The sequence below is a fragment of the Grampus griseus genome (genome assembly GCF_964374135.1).
Source record: "Grampus griseus genome assembly, chromosome: 5".
NCBI lineage: Eukaryota > Metazoa > Chordata > Mammalia > Artiodactyla > Delphinidae > Grampus > Grampus griseus.
This window is the reverse complement of record NC_138998.1, coordinates 107,330,849-107,346,033: the sequence shown is the minus strand read 5'-3', so window position 1 is coordinate 107,346,033 and position 15,185 is coordinate 107,330,849. Positions and strand designations below refer to the sequence as shown.

At 39.3% G+C, this 15,185-nt stretch overlaps 1 pseudogene across 1 annotated transcript; it reads left to right on the top strand.

The window, feature by feature from the left end:
* The first annotated feature begins 6,076 nt into the window (after positions 1-6,076).
* On the top strand, positions 6,077-8,827 carry LOC309822940 (R3H domain-containing protein 1-like; annotated as a pseudogene). The gene has a single exon. The product of its transcript is annotated as a R3H domain-containing protein 1-like (transcript).
* Positions 8,828-15,185: the final 6,358 nt, after the last annotated feature.

The following is a 15,185-nucleotide window of genomic DNA, read 5'->3' as shown; positions in this document are numbered from 1 at the left end:
AATATAGTAAGCTAAAATATTGAGCTAATGAAAAATATTATAAAATATAACTAAGAGCATAATATCCAAAATGAATTATGAAGATAGGAAGGTATGCACAAGTACATTAAAATAATTAAAACACTTGAAGTTATAATACAGATCCATAAAACAACTTATGAACTCGCTATTAATAAGCTCCACAAATTTGAGCCTCTGCTGCTAGGAAAAAGTAGGGTTTCATGTATAGTAGAAAGCATGATGATGACAAACAAGCAGCAATGGTTGCCTCACATGGCAACCTGGGTATTTCAGGTTGAGATTTTTGTGTCCTTTGTTAATGGTTTTGTTTTGTTTTGACTCAGGAGACCAAGGGTTTTTTATGTACATTGGGAGACAAGAAGACATATCAAATAAGCATTATATTTGTCAAGAGATTAGAGACATGTCTAATAAAGCATTATAATAGGAAGATATTCACTTATATTATTAGTTGTGAAGCTAAACAGTTTAGTTAAATAACCCAGGTGCAAAATCACTGTAGGCCTGGCAAGTCACACATCTCTGAACTATAAAGCATATGTCAGTCCCATGGAGTGAGGAAGCAGAGAAATAACAAATGTGGATTTCCACTCTGATAGACTGGGGAAACAATGCCCAAGAAAGAGTTCTTAGTGGTAGGACACCATCTTGGAAAATATCTTTAACTTATACGTTAGAAAAGGGAACATACATTTTTACATAATACTGAGTGACAATAATACTATAAAAATAATAATATTTTAAAAGAGTGCACAGATCCTTATTTTCGACTAAATGTGAGCACTTACTATGTGAAAACAAAACCATGTCATATTTTCCATATGTTTGTTTGAGGGAAACTTCTCATAGATAACATGACCATGGAAAGCTTTTGAAGAAGTGATATTTGTATTAGTTTCTTACGGCTACTGTAACCCATTACCACAAATTCAGTGGCTTAAACACAAATTTATGTTAGAAGTCTGGAGATCAGAAGTCTAAAAATAGGTCTGCAAGGTTGTATTCCTTCTGGAGGATTTATGGGAGAATCTGTTTCCTTGCCTCTTTCCAGCTTCTAGATGTTGCCTAGCTTCCTTGTTTTGTAGTCATTCTTCCATCTTCGGAACCAGCAGTATACCATCTTTTCTCCTCTCTGACTTCTGCTTCCATTCTCTCTTATTCTCTCTCTGAATCTTTATAAGGATCCTGTGATTACATTGGACAAGCCTAAGTATGCTAGGATAATCTCATCTCAAGAACCTGAAGTTAGTTGAATGTGAAAAGTCCCTTTTACCATGTAAGGTAACATTCACAGATTCCAGGAATTAGGACATGGGCTTTTTTTTTTTTTTTTTTTTTTTTGGTACGCGGGCCTCTCACTGCTGTGGCCTCTCCCATTGCGGAGCACAGGCTCCGGACGCGCAGGCTCAGTGGCCAAGGCTCACCGGGCCTAGCCGCTCCACGGCATGTGAGATTTTCCCGGACCAGGGCACGAACCCGTGTCTCCTGCATCGGCAGGCGAACTCTCAACCACTGCGCCACCAGGGAAGTCCCTGGACTTTTTTGAGGGATCATTATTCAGCCTAATATTTAAGCTGAATTCGCAAGGAAAATCAGTCAGTGACACAAAAACTGGAAAAGACCTGGCCTAGTTTGGATTCCCTGGAGAGCCCACGCTCAGTCTAGTATTTGAGGGCAGGCGGTTTATTTGGGAAGCGATACCAGGAAGTACAAGTGAGAATAGAGAATTGAAACAGTGAAGAGAAAGTAGCTGATAAATGATGTGCTAATGAAAAAAAATATAAATATGAGTAACTGGAGCTTAATCCTCCCAGGTACTCTTTGAGCAGCACATATCAAACCTGTACCAATGGGATATAGAAAGCCTGGGAGTTGTGCCTGACATTCCAATCTCTCGCCAGTTGAGGGACATGAAATCCCTACTATGCTGCTAGGCACAAGGGCTAAGCAAGCTCACAAAATTATCAAGAAAACCTTTAGGCAGAACAGCAGAGAAACCAGGAGGAGAGAAGCAATGGTGTTTGATGTGGGAGGCTGTCAGCTCTTCATGAGTACACTGGGAACTCAGGAGGTTGACCAGATATTTTTTTTAAAACAACAATAGTATCTGGTCCAGATGGCAACAATAATAAGACATTACAGGACACACCCAAGGCATTCAAAAGTCTTGCAACATAATGTAGTATATGAAACTACACTGTTGAAATAATTAGAGAGCAATAATGCATAATAATGCATTACATGATTTGAAACAAATATACATTATTGCAAGAAAGTATTTTTAAAATGGAGTTAGAGGAGCAATGAGTTTGGTCTGAATGGTAGGTTGATTTGCAGACCTATAGACTGGCAAAAAAGAGTTTGGATAGACAAAAAGAAGAAAGATTTGTGAAGATAGAGAAAACAATACAAGCAAAATTTTAAAAACTATGATTATACATATTATCGCATGTTTTGCAATAAGAAGAATATACTGGATGGAAAATAGTGTTTTGATTTTAAGGTAAAAAGATTGCCAGGTAGCCTGCCAATAATAATTATTTGGTTCAGACACTCAAAATAATAGCTATTAAATATCTAATATGTGTTAGACACAGTTTCAGACACTGGTTTTATATCATTGAATGGAACAGTGAAAAGCCCTAGCCTTCAAGCTGTTTCCATACTTGACGTTTATGTAAAACTTTACAATTACCAAAAGGTAACATGGGCTCATATATAAAGTTTATCTTTATATATAATCTGTATAATACAAATAATGAATATATTGAAGCATGATTCATGACATAATCAAAGCACACATGTACTTTTCTTTCCTACCATCCTTTTGAATTATATTCAGTATGGAGTGTTTTTTTGCTTTCACTAAATAAAAATTTCTCAGGCGCATGACTTATTCTGGTAAATAAGTTTACAAAACTATTTAGATTACAAATATAGCATCATTTTTCTATTCAACCTTTCCAACATATTCAATTGTAAAACTTCTCCTTACACACAGAAATGACATTTAAGCTCAGAATTGTGTACCAGCTGAGGGCAGACACTGGCATCTTGTCCCCTCCATAAATAAAAGACTTTGGCAGATCAAAATCAGTCATTAGCACTCCTCTCTCTTCTCAAGTCAGTTCTTTTACTTTTCTCCCTTTTTAGCTATAGTTTAGGTCCCTGCTAGCATCAATATGGGAGGAGGTGAAAATGTTGGAGGCTGTCTGATGAGCATCCCTCCTACAAGCACACATATAGTAGGATAGCCAACCTCTCCTGAAAAGAAGATTTGGGAGATACATCCCCATGTCTACCACATTCCACCTATGTCATTACTCAGCTCTGTATCTCTAAATATGTTTGCTTGAGGAACTCCTACAGAATTCCAGTTGTCCTCTTTTCCTAAGGGAAAACATAGAAAAGGAAAAATGACAGCCCAGTCTGATTCAGTTATTCTTAAGGGCCACAATATATAAATACTGTCTTCCCAAAAGTAAGATGTATTAAATCAAAACAAGAATCACATATTCTCCATCTAGGAGCAAGTTGAATTTATTAAAATAGTTATTAGGACTTTGTTTTTAGTGATAGGTTATGATTAGATATATTGTTGGTACTGGTATTTGTTGATAGATGATATCAATACTTGTTGAAAGATCCATCAAATACATTTTTGCCCTTTCAAATGCAGTATATACAAACTTGAAGCTAGTATTGAATTGTACATGTAAATACTGATGAATCTTGTCAGAGCATCTGTATAAAGTAATAAATGTGGAATACGTATAAAAAATAAATACAGTCTCGCTGTGGCATACTTAATAATTGCATATTTCTGATTGTTCACTTTTGTCCTGGTATTACATGGCCATGAATTTCACATTAAATAAAATGGCTCAGCAACTGCTATGATACTTTAAAACAAACATGTTAGCACTCCCTGTAAAGAGAAACACAATTTATTGCAGATGCCAAATCTTTATTACTTTTCTGGCTAACGGCAGAAGGACTTGCAGAATGAATCTAAATGTGTTCACACTGGAAACAGAGATTATATAAAACAAGTGTGGCAGCCCCTTGTTTAAAGCACCTCAAAGTTACCAAAAGATTTTGGAAGTGATAGGTCACAAGGTTTTACCTAGATAGGAAGAAAAGGAATGACGAAAATAAGTTTCGGCTCCCAAATGATTTCTCTCACTCTCAACATTTGTTTACTGACTAGGGCAAAGAGCAAATATGTTTTTGCCATTTTGTTAAAGGAGGGAGATCAGTTTTCCTCAATGAATACCAATTTACTCTCTCTCTCTCTATTTCTCTCTCTCCTTACCAGAGGCAGCAGGAATTATTGAGAAATCCTGTGCTACTGTCTACCTGTACTTAGGCAAGAAGTTCTTAACCCTTACTGCACAATAAACTCTTTTGGAGTCCTAGTAAATTACATCAGTTCTCAACCCCCTTCTCTCCCCATCAAATCTCTGGAGGTAGGTTTCCAGCAAAGGTAATTTTTTTTGTAAGACCACCAGGTGGTTCTAAGACATAGCCAGGATTGTGTACTTCTGCTCTATCAAAGCAATCTAGAAAACACACACACACACACACACACAATTTTAAATTCCTAATTATAAAGATCCATCAGTCCAATATCAAATGTAAACTTTCACTTTATATAAGAAAATGTTCAAAGTCATATTCTTGATTAGTGGTTTTAATAGTGTTTGAGTATAACTTAAAAGGGTAGGTTCTATGTGATATGATCTTATAAAATGAAAAAAAGAATAACCTCTTTCATATTGAAGATATTCTAGAAGGCTGAATAAAACTTTTCCACCCCATTGATCTGTACAAATGTAAATTCTATTATGTCGGTGTCTAAGTCAGTTTAGGCTGCTCTAACAGAATACCACAGATAGGCGGCTTAAACAGCAATAATTTATTTCTCACAGTTCTACAGACTGGGAAGTCCGAGATCAAGTGGACAGTAGATCCAGTATTATACTGAGGGCACTCTTCTTTGTTTGCAATCAGCTGACCTAGGTGTGTCCTCACATGGCAGAGAGCAAGAAAGAGGGAAAGAAAGTGCTCTGGTCTACACTTATGAGGACACTCATCATATTCATGAGGGCTCCACCCTCATGACCTAATTACTTCCCAAAGACCCCACTTCCTAATACTATCACATGGTGGGCTGAAATATTAACATATGATTTTGGGGGAGACCTAGCATTCAGTCCATAACAGTGAGCTAAGGGTGGTCTAAATTCTGAGAACAGAAAGGACAGTTCTTCTCTGTAAAAACAAAACAAAACAGGAGAATTATACATTCACTCTTAAAATATAATATTAAGTAATTCTTCACTTGAAAAAAATTGAATCAAAAGAACTACTTGAAAGTATACAAAATGTGCGTTTTAATTATGTTTAAACTGTTACACTTTGGCTCATTAATCACCACATTATATAAGACCAAGATAATTATTTTACATGAATAAAAGGGATTTTATATTATAGATTAGTAATACATAAAATGTTCAAACTAATGTCTAATATTGATGTATTCAATAAATAAAAATGTAAAGATTGGCAATAAGATATGTTTAAATATAATGATATTCTTATAGTAAATAATCAAAGCCTGTATTCAAGATAAAATAAGCCTGGTGGTGGGAAGGGGTGGGATTTTGCCAGCCGTGGCTGCCACTGGAGCCGGTGTCCGGGCTGGTGATGGGGTTAATTCCCTTTCATAAGACTCTTAACTTGCACCCATCCAGCCCCTCCGTCACCCTGCTGCGCCGCGCTCCAAACCTCTCCTCCTCAGTAACGCGGGCCCCGCGTTACTGAGGTATGATATATTTTATCCTAGACAGTCCAGGAATCTACAGTGGTGACAAGGACATGGGACTCCTCCTGCCAGATTCCAAATTGGTCAAGACAATTGACATCCTGGCTGACAACTGTGAGAAAGAACCTTGGATTATTTTATTTTATTTTTGCGGGACACCACAATTCCACATGCATGGGACACATCAGGCTTCAAGTTCCCTGTAGAATTCTAAAATAACCTTTGCTAATGAGGATGTCTGATACTGTTACGGTAAAAAATGAAACTGAAGCAATGAAGGATTTGGAGGCAGAAGTGAAAGATACAACCAGAGTTGTAAATCTTATCAAATCAGAAAACTATGGGAAGATTTTGGCAGAGAAGAATGAACATTGCATTGACAACAATATTGATTTGCAGGGGAAAATTCAGATACAGTTAACACAATCATTTGGAAAAGAGGAGAAGCCCTCAAAACGGGAAGCAGAAGAAGAAAAAGCCAGTGATAAGTCGCCCAGAAAAATGTTATCAAGAGATTCTAGGTCAAGAATACACTGATTCAACCAGCATAGGTCTACATGAATTTTTAGTAAATACATTAAAAAACAATCCCAGGGACAGTATGATGCTGTTGAAATTGGAACAAGAAATTTTAGATTCCATTGGTAATAATGAGTCTCCACATAAAAAATTCCACCCAATGACATCTTACCATAGGATGCTATTACACAGAGTTGCTGCTTACTTTGGATTAGACCACAATGTTGATCAGAGTGGGAAGTCTGTCACAGTAAACAAAACTAGCAATACAAGAATACCTGATCAGAAATTTAATGAACATATTAAGGATGATAAAGGTGAAGACTTTCAGAAATGATATATCCTCAAGAGAGATAACTCTACCTTTGACAAAGATGATAACCAGATGAGAATACATTTGAAAGCTGACAGAAGAAGCAAATCTATAGAAGAAAGAGGAGTACCAGAGAGCTAGAGACAGAATATTTTCCCAAGATCTCCTGTGTTCCCAAGAGAATTATATTATTGACAAAATAATCCAAGACGAGGATGCTAGTAGCATCCAGCAGAGGTGCCAGATATTTAGAGTTAATAAAGATTCTTCAGGGAGAGCAACAGATAGCCATCAAAGCAGCAATGAGAACGAGTTGAAGTACTCTGAATCACGACCCTGGAGCAGCACAGATTCAGACAGCTCTCTCTGAAACTTCAAGCCTGCAGTAACCAAAGCCAGCAGCTTCGGTGGAATTTCAGTTCTGACAAGAGGTGATAGTTCTGGAAGAAGCAAAAGCATAGGCAGGCTTTCAAAAACAGGTCAGCCCTTCATAAACCCAGATGGGAATCCAGTTGTGTATAATTCTCCTATGACTCAACAACCAGTTAGAACCCAAGTGCCTGGACCTCCACAGCCACCTCTGCCTCCCCCATCACCTCAACAACAAGCAGCCCAGCACAATTTCTCACAGCAGGACAACCATGGGTCTCAGTGTAGCCACCTGAGTCTTGCCCGCCAGCCATGTGCAGATGGTTCTGATCCTCAAGCCACCATGTTCCAGTCCACTGTTGTTCTTCAGTACAGCAGTCTGGTTATATCACAAGAGCAGCCCCCCCACCACCACTGCCTCCTCTTCCTCCCCTACCTCCTGGGCAGCCAGTCCCTACTGCTTGCTATTCTGCCTCTGGTCATCATGTCAGCCAGCCTGTGCTCCAGCAGCAAGGACATATTCAGCAGCCCTCTCCACAGATGCCAGCCTGTTATTGTGCTCCAGGCTACTACCACTCCAGTCAACCTCAGTATCGCCCAGTCCCTTCTGTCCATTACAATTCACATCTAAACCAACCACTACCCCAGCCTGCCCAGCAGACAGGTTATCAAGTTATGCCCAACCGGCAGCAAAACTACCAGGGGATAGTTGGAGTTCAGCAACCCCAAAGTCAGAGCCTAGTTGGTGGCCAGCCCAACAGCATTGGAAAACAGATTCAAGGAGTGGTCATTGCCTATCCTTCAGTGCCATCATTTCAGGTTTCACTGCCTCAAGGTTCTCAAGGAATTGCCCATCAGACTTATCAACAGCCTGTTATGTTTCCTAATCATTCTAATCAAGGATCTATGCCTACAGCAGGAATGCCAGTTTACTACAGCATCATTCCACCTGGCTAACAAAATAATTTAAGCTCCTCAGTAGGTTACTTGCAACATCCAGGATTAGAACAAGTACAGTTGCCTCGAACTACTTCACCATGCAATTCCCAGCAGCTCCAAGGCCACCAGTGTGCAGCTGTGCCACCTCCACCACCTGGTGGCGGAATGGTGACGATGCAGCTCAGTGTACCAAACAATCCACAATCTTGTGCCCATTCACCCCCACAGTGGCAACAAAACAAATATTATGGTGATCACCAGAGAGGACAGAAGTGTATGGAATTTAGAAATAGAGACAATATTGTTCAGGAGATGCCAGATACCCGTTACTTGGCCAGCCCCTGCAGTACAACTCTCCTGCTGTTCTGCACAGACACATTCCAGCCCAACAGGGTCAGCCTGGCAACAGGCATGGAAACCGAGGAAGGAAACAAGCTAAAAAAGCGGCATCCACCGACCTTGGTGCAGGAGAAGCAGTTGTTAGGAAGGTCTTGGAAATTACTGAACTACCAGATGGAATAACTCGTGTGGAAGCTGAGAAGCTTTTTGGGGAACTCTTTAAAATTGGCGCCAAGATCTGGTGGCTTTGGGACCCCCAGTCCCAGGCCCAGCTGCATCGTCACCTCCTCTGCTGTGGCAGTGGGGACAGCACTTTCAACCCCAAAAGCTCTAAACCTAGTGACTTGGCCTCCATGTACACTGTCTTAGCCACATTCCCCTCCATCTCGGCTGCACAGAATTCTCTGAAGAAACAAATTAACTCAGTTAACGAGTTTAAGCTGAGAACGAGCAAGAAGCATTATGACTTTCACATTTTGGAAAGAGCAAGTTCTCAGTAACAGCCACTTTGGACCCATGGCCTTTGTGATTCCCCTGTCCTCACCCATCTTTAACTGGCTTGGTATTTGGAACTTCTGTTAACATGAGACTCCTAGGATGTGTGGTCGTGGCATTACAACTTCTGAAGACAGGCCAGTGATCCAGCAAAGGCGGCAGGGGCGAGGGGGGGGAATACACATTTCACCCCAGATGACTGTAGGAAGCCACATCGGAATGTTACAGAGTTAGCAGCTTTTTCTGAGGAAATGCTGTTCAACTTCCTCCTAACTTTTATAGTTATTTTGTTTTATATTTCTGAATTCTTGTATCAGCTCTATTGTACAGCAAATTATTCTTCAAAATGATTACAACCAGTTGCAACCTGTATTTCTTTTTTTGAAGCCAGCACAGTGTGATCCAACATAGAATTTTTTGGGAAAAGAATGCAGGAGTGTAATAACCAAGTCACAACGGTGTACTGTCTTTGGGGGGCTGGAGGGTGACTAAGGAGACCCCACAGATAGAAGACTACTCTTCCCCTGTATCTCTAAACACAGAAACAATTTCCAGAAAATATAGAATTCCCTCATAGGGTCTTTTCCTTACTCACTTAGGTCATATAAACATTAAGTGTAAAGTAAATTTTGTTCTTAACACCTCTTAATCAAACCACTTAGGTTCAAAGGGGAATAGGAATCATTCTAGGCAGGAAAATACTTCCATTTTTTTTTTTTAAGTCTCCCTCCAATAATTAAATGCCACTTATTTTCATTCCCTTCCTTGTGGATTTTTTTGTCACCTGAGGAAATGCATTTGATGAGTGCTGGAAACTTCTTAAGTGGTTTAAAATGTGTTTTCATTGTTTGCAGCAGGTCACTGGACATCAAAGATTCATTGCACTTATGAACAAGGAACCTGTTTTTCAATTTACAAGGCTGTACAATGTGTGCTGATGCAAGCCTTTTTTAGTTCAAGAGAATAAATGTTTACAAATATATACCCACTTTGTCTTTTGTAAATTAAAATCATGTTTTTAAATGAGAAAAAATAAAAGATAAAATAAGCCCAATGCAATGTACTTTATTTTAACTAGGTTTAGTGATTGTCCAAAAAGTAATTCTCAAATTAGAAAAATTATGCTTCATGTATATCAGGAGTACTATCTTCCTGTTTACAACAAGGTTTTAATCACCTTGATTTTTATAATTACTCCAATAAAATATTTGTAATACCTTCTCATATTACAATTATAAATAATTATTTGTGGTAATCTAAATTTTACTTATGACATTAAGTTCAATTTAATGACTTATTTCTAAATATTTGGAGGAAAAACATTTTATTTTATCCTCTATTAGAAGAATATCAACTGTTTCTAAAAGCAACTGTCAGTTTTACTGTATTTACTATGGCAACAAGCCTAGTTAGTATGTGTGTATGATTTATTTTCAGCAGATGTATAATTATTTCTAAAACAAGCAGATATATACTCTTACAAAATTAACTTTTTAAATTTGAAGTTGTAAAGCATGGTAGTTCTAAATCATAGAACATAAAACCCTTAAAACTTCCACTTTTCAGCCCCGACTTATAAATAATATTTAGCACTTCTGACAAAAAGAATCTTATAACAGAATTCACTTACTGGAATAAAGCAGTGCAATAGATAATATGCTTGCCACCTAATTTTTTCTCCTTTACCCTTGGTACCAGAATGACTTAGTCCTTATGATGGCCAGGACACCACAGTCCCTTTAATGCTCAAAGCAGTAAATCCTTCCAAATTAAGATTTCATCTTGATTGTAACCACCTGACTCTTTGATAGACCTCAGAGCTATTCATTTTGCTGTTTTGTAGTATAATCATTATACAACTACACAATGCTCCCTACCAGTCTTGTCATTAGGGTGATATAAATTTGTTCCTCTACTTCTGAACTTCCAACAAGGTGACAGTCCTCTGTTAATGGAAGCCTTGCGAATACCAAGGAGAGAATTGTGGCAGTATCAGAAAGTGTTATCCCAATCAGGGGAAGCAAAAGTGTATGTATAGCTTAGTGATAGAATAATTCTAATTTTCAAAGTGAAAAATCAAGGAAATAAAATTTTCCTTCAGGAAATTTGACTGCTTTTTATAAAATAACTTTGTTGCATGATTAGACCAAAAATCGCCTTTTTTTACTCTGCCTTATCATACATACATGCTCATCACTGCTGATATTGTCCTAAATCTTCTAGGAAGATGGGAAAACCAATAGGATTCTAATTTTAAAACTAGCTAAACTTCAGATATATTTGTACTACCCTGAACAAAAGATTCTCCTCTGGCTTTATGTTCTTCCCCATGTGGGGTCCACAGACTCTCATTTTCGGAGATAGTGATGACTTTCCTATTAATTGAGAGACATCAAATCAGTCTCAGAATCTGTTATAAGCAGATATAGGTTATGACTGCAAGAGACTGAAGCATATAGTTAGTCTTATTATCAATGTGTTTGTGGTATCCTTTCTGTAACACCTGCTCAAGCAACCACTTCATGAGCTATAATCTGGATAACTGTTCTTTGTTCTTCTGTAAGACCAGACAAAATTAGCTCTTGAACCATGATGGAAAAAGCCTTATTATGTCTTACTGACCACTGTAACTATAGTCAAACTATAAGGAATATCACTAGATTCACATATTCTCTTCTCAAAAAAGAATATATTGCATATATATATCTATATATCTATATCTATATATCTTCTGCCTTTTATATGATGAAAAATATCATGGAAAAAACAGATTATTCAGTTATAATCCCCATATCTGGTTCTTCAAGCTCTTCACGTGAGGGTCAGCAGCTTTTCTCTTGACTTAATCTACACATGCTTAGCTCCTGGTTTAGCAGTGGGTGACAAAAGTCTGGAGATAATCCTATTCCTATAATGCTGAAACATAGGATCTCCAGAGTTTTATATCCTTGTCAGTATCTGGTCTCTGACTAAAAGTCACAAAAGCAATCATGCAGTAGAAAAATTAGAAGGCATAGTACATGTTGAAACTCAAATAATTATCAGTGTGATAAGTAACAACTAAAACAAGAGTAGGGTGGATGGATCATGGAAATAAATAGTATATTCTGTAACCCCTGTAGAAAATTACTAAAAGGAAATATGAGAATTAAGAACAGAGCCCAATAGAATAGTTTCTAGACTCATATCTTTTCCATATTATTTAGGCCATACAAGTTAATTTTCAATAAGATAATGTTAAAATAAATATTGTCATGTTATTTGTACGTGATTTCTAATGGCTCTATTAATATTGTTTTGCTTATAATTTATAAGTGAAACAGCATGAGATATAACAATTAACTATTAACTAGACCCATCTGCATTTAAATATATTTAACTTATACTCTTACAGGTTTTTTGCCGAGTAACCTATTTTAAGAGCTATAATATTGACTTTTTCTCCCAATTCCAGTTCTCCTTAAAAAACTTAAATATCTAAAAAGTAGCATGTTTTGATTTCTCTTCTATATTTTAGAATTAAATTGACCTTGAGCCTCAAGATGGCTGAAGAGTAAGACCTGGAGATCACCTTCCTCCCCACAAATACATCAGAAATACATCTACACATGGAACAACTCCTACAGAACACCTACTGAACGCTGGCAGAAGACCTCAGACCTCCCGAAAGGCAAGAAACTCCCCACGTACCTGGGTAGGGCAAAATAAAAAAGAATAAACAGAGACAAAAGAATAGGGACGGGACCTGCACCAGTGAGAGGGAGCTGTGAAGGAGGAAAGGTTTCCACACACTAAGAAGCCCCTTCGCGGGCGGAGACTGCAGGTGACGGAGTTGGGGAGCTTCGGAGCCGGGAGGAGAGCACAGCCACAGGGGTGCAGAGGGCAAAGCGGAGAGATTCCCGCACAGAGGACCGGTGCCGACCAGCACTCACCAGACCGAGAGGCTTGTCTGCTCACCCGCCAGGGATGGTGGGGGCTGGGAGCTGAGGTTCGGGCTTCGATTGGAGCGCAGGGAGAGGACTTGGGGTTGGTGGTGTGAACACAGCCTGAAAGGGGCTAGTGTGTCACAGTTAGCCAGGAAGGAGTCCGGGGAAAAGTCTGGAGCTGCCGAAGAGGCAATAGACTTTTTCTTCCCTCTTTGTTTCCTGGTGCGCGAGGAGAGGGGATTAAGAGCGCCATCAGCGTGGACCCCAGAGATGGGCATGGGACGCTAAGGCTGCTACTGTGGCCACAGTAGGCCACGGGAGGGGAGGTGTGCGAGCACAGGTCACTCTCCACACCTCCCCTCCCGGGAGCCTGTGCAGCCCGCCACGGCCAGGGTCCCGTGATCCAGGGACAACTTCCCTGGGAGAACGCACGGCGCGCCTCAGGCTGGTGCAACGTCACGCCGGCCTCTGCCACCGCAGGCTCGCCCCGCACTCCGTACCCCTCCCTCCCCGCGGCCTGAGTGAGCCAGAGCCCCCGAATCAGCTGCTCCCTTAACCCCGTCCTGTGTGAGTGAAGAACAGACGCCCTCAGGTGACCTACACGCAGAAGCGGGGCCAAATCCAAAGCTGAACCCCCGGGAGCTGTGTGAACAAAGAAGAGAAAAACAAAATCTCTCCCAGCAGCCTCAGGATCAGTGGATTAAATCTCCACAATCAACTTGATGTACCCTGTATCTGTGGAATACCTGAATAGACAATGAATCATCCCAAATTGAGGGGGTGGACTTTGGGAGCAATGATATATATATATATATATATATATATATATATATATATATATATATATATATATATATATATATATATATATATAAAGTTATATATATATATATATATATATATAACTTTTTCTCTTTTTGTGAGTGTATGTGTATGCTTCTGTATGTGATTTTGTCTGTAATACTTTGCTTTTACCATTTGTCCTAAGGTTCTGTCTGTCCGTTTTTTGTTTGTTTATTTTTTGCGCTGGCCTCTCACTGTTGTGGCCTCTCCCGTTGCGGAGCACAGGTTCCGGACGCGCAGGCTCAGCGGCCATGGCTCATGGGCCCAGCCGCTCCGCGGCATGTGGGATCCTTCCAGACCAGGGCACGAACCGGTGTCCCCTGCATTGGCAGGCGGACTCTCAACCACTGCGTCACCAGGGAAACCCCTGTCTGTTTTTTTTAGTATAGTTTATAGAGCCTGTTATCATTGGTAGATTTGTTCTTGGGTTTGGTTGCTCTTTTCTTTATTTCTTTTTTTTTTAAATTACTTAATTTTTAAATTGTTAATAATTATTTTTAATTTTAAAAAATTTATTTTCTTTTCTTTCCTATATTTCTTTCCTTTTTTCCTTTTATTCTTTCTTTCTTTCTTTCTTTCTTTCTTTCTTTCTTTCTTTCTTTCTTTCTTTCTTTCTTTCTTTCTTTCTTTCTTCCTTTCTTTCTTTCATCTTTCTCCTTTTATTCTGAGCTGTGTGGATGACAGGGTCTTGGTGCTCCAGCTGGATGTGAGGCCTGTGCCTATGAGGTGGGAGAGCCGAGTTCAGAACTTTGGTCCACCAGAGGCCTCCCAGTTCCACATAATATCAAATGGTGAAAATCTCCCAGAGTTCTCCATCTCAATGCCAAGACCCAGCTCCACTCAACGACAAACAAACTACAGTGATGTACATCCTATGCCAAACAACTAGCAAGACAGGAACACAATTAGCACCCATTAGCAGACAGGCTGTCTAAAATCATAATAAGGTCATACACACCCCAAAACACACCAGCAAACGCAGACCTGCCCACCTGAAAGACAAGATCCAGCCTCATCCATCAGAAAACAGGCACTAGTCCCCTCCACCAGGAAGCCTACACAACCCACTGAACCAAACTTACCCACTGGGGGCAGACACAAAAACAATGGGAACTCTGAACCTGCAACCTGCAAAAAGGAGACCCCAGACACAGTAAGTTAAGCAAGATAAGACAGAGAACCACACAGCAGATGAAGGAGCAAGGTAAAAACCCACCAGACTGAACAAATAGGCAGCCTACTTGAAAAAGAATTCAGAATAATGATAGTAAAGATGATCCAAAATCTTGGAAATAGAATGGAGAAAATACAAGAAATATTTCGCAAGGACTTAGAAGAACTAAAGAGCAAACAAACAATGATGAACAACACAATAATTGAAATTAAAAATTCTTTAGAAGGAATCAGAAGCAGAATAACTGAGGCAGAAGAACTGATAAGTAACCTGGAAGATAAAAGAGTGGAAATAACTACTGCAGAGCAGAATAAAGAAAAAAGAATGAAAAGAATGGAGGACAGTCTCAGAGACCTCTTAGACAACACTAAACACACCAACATTCAAATTATATGGGTCCCAGAAGAAGAAGAGAGAAAG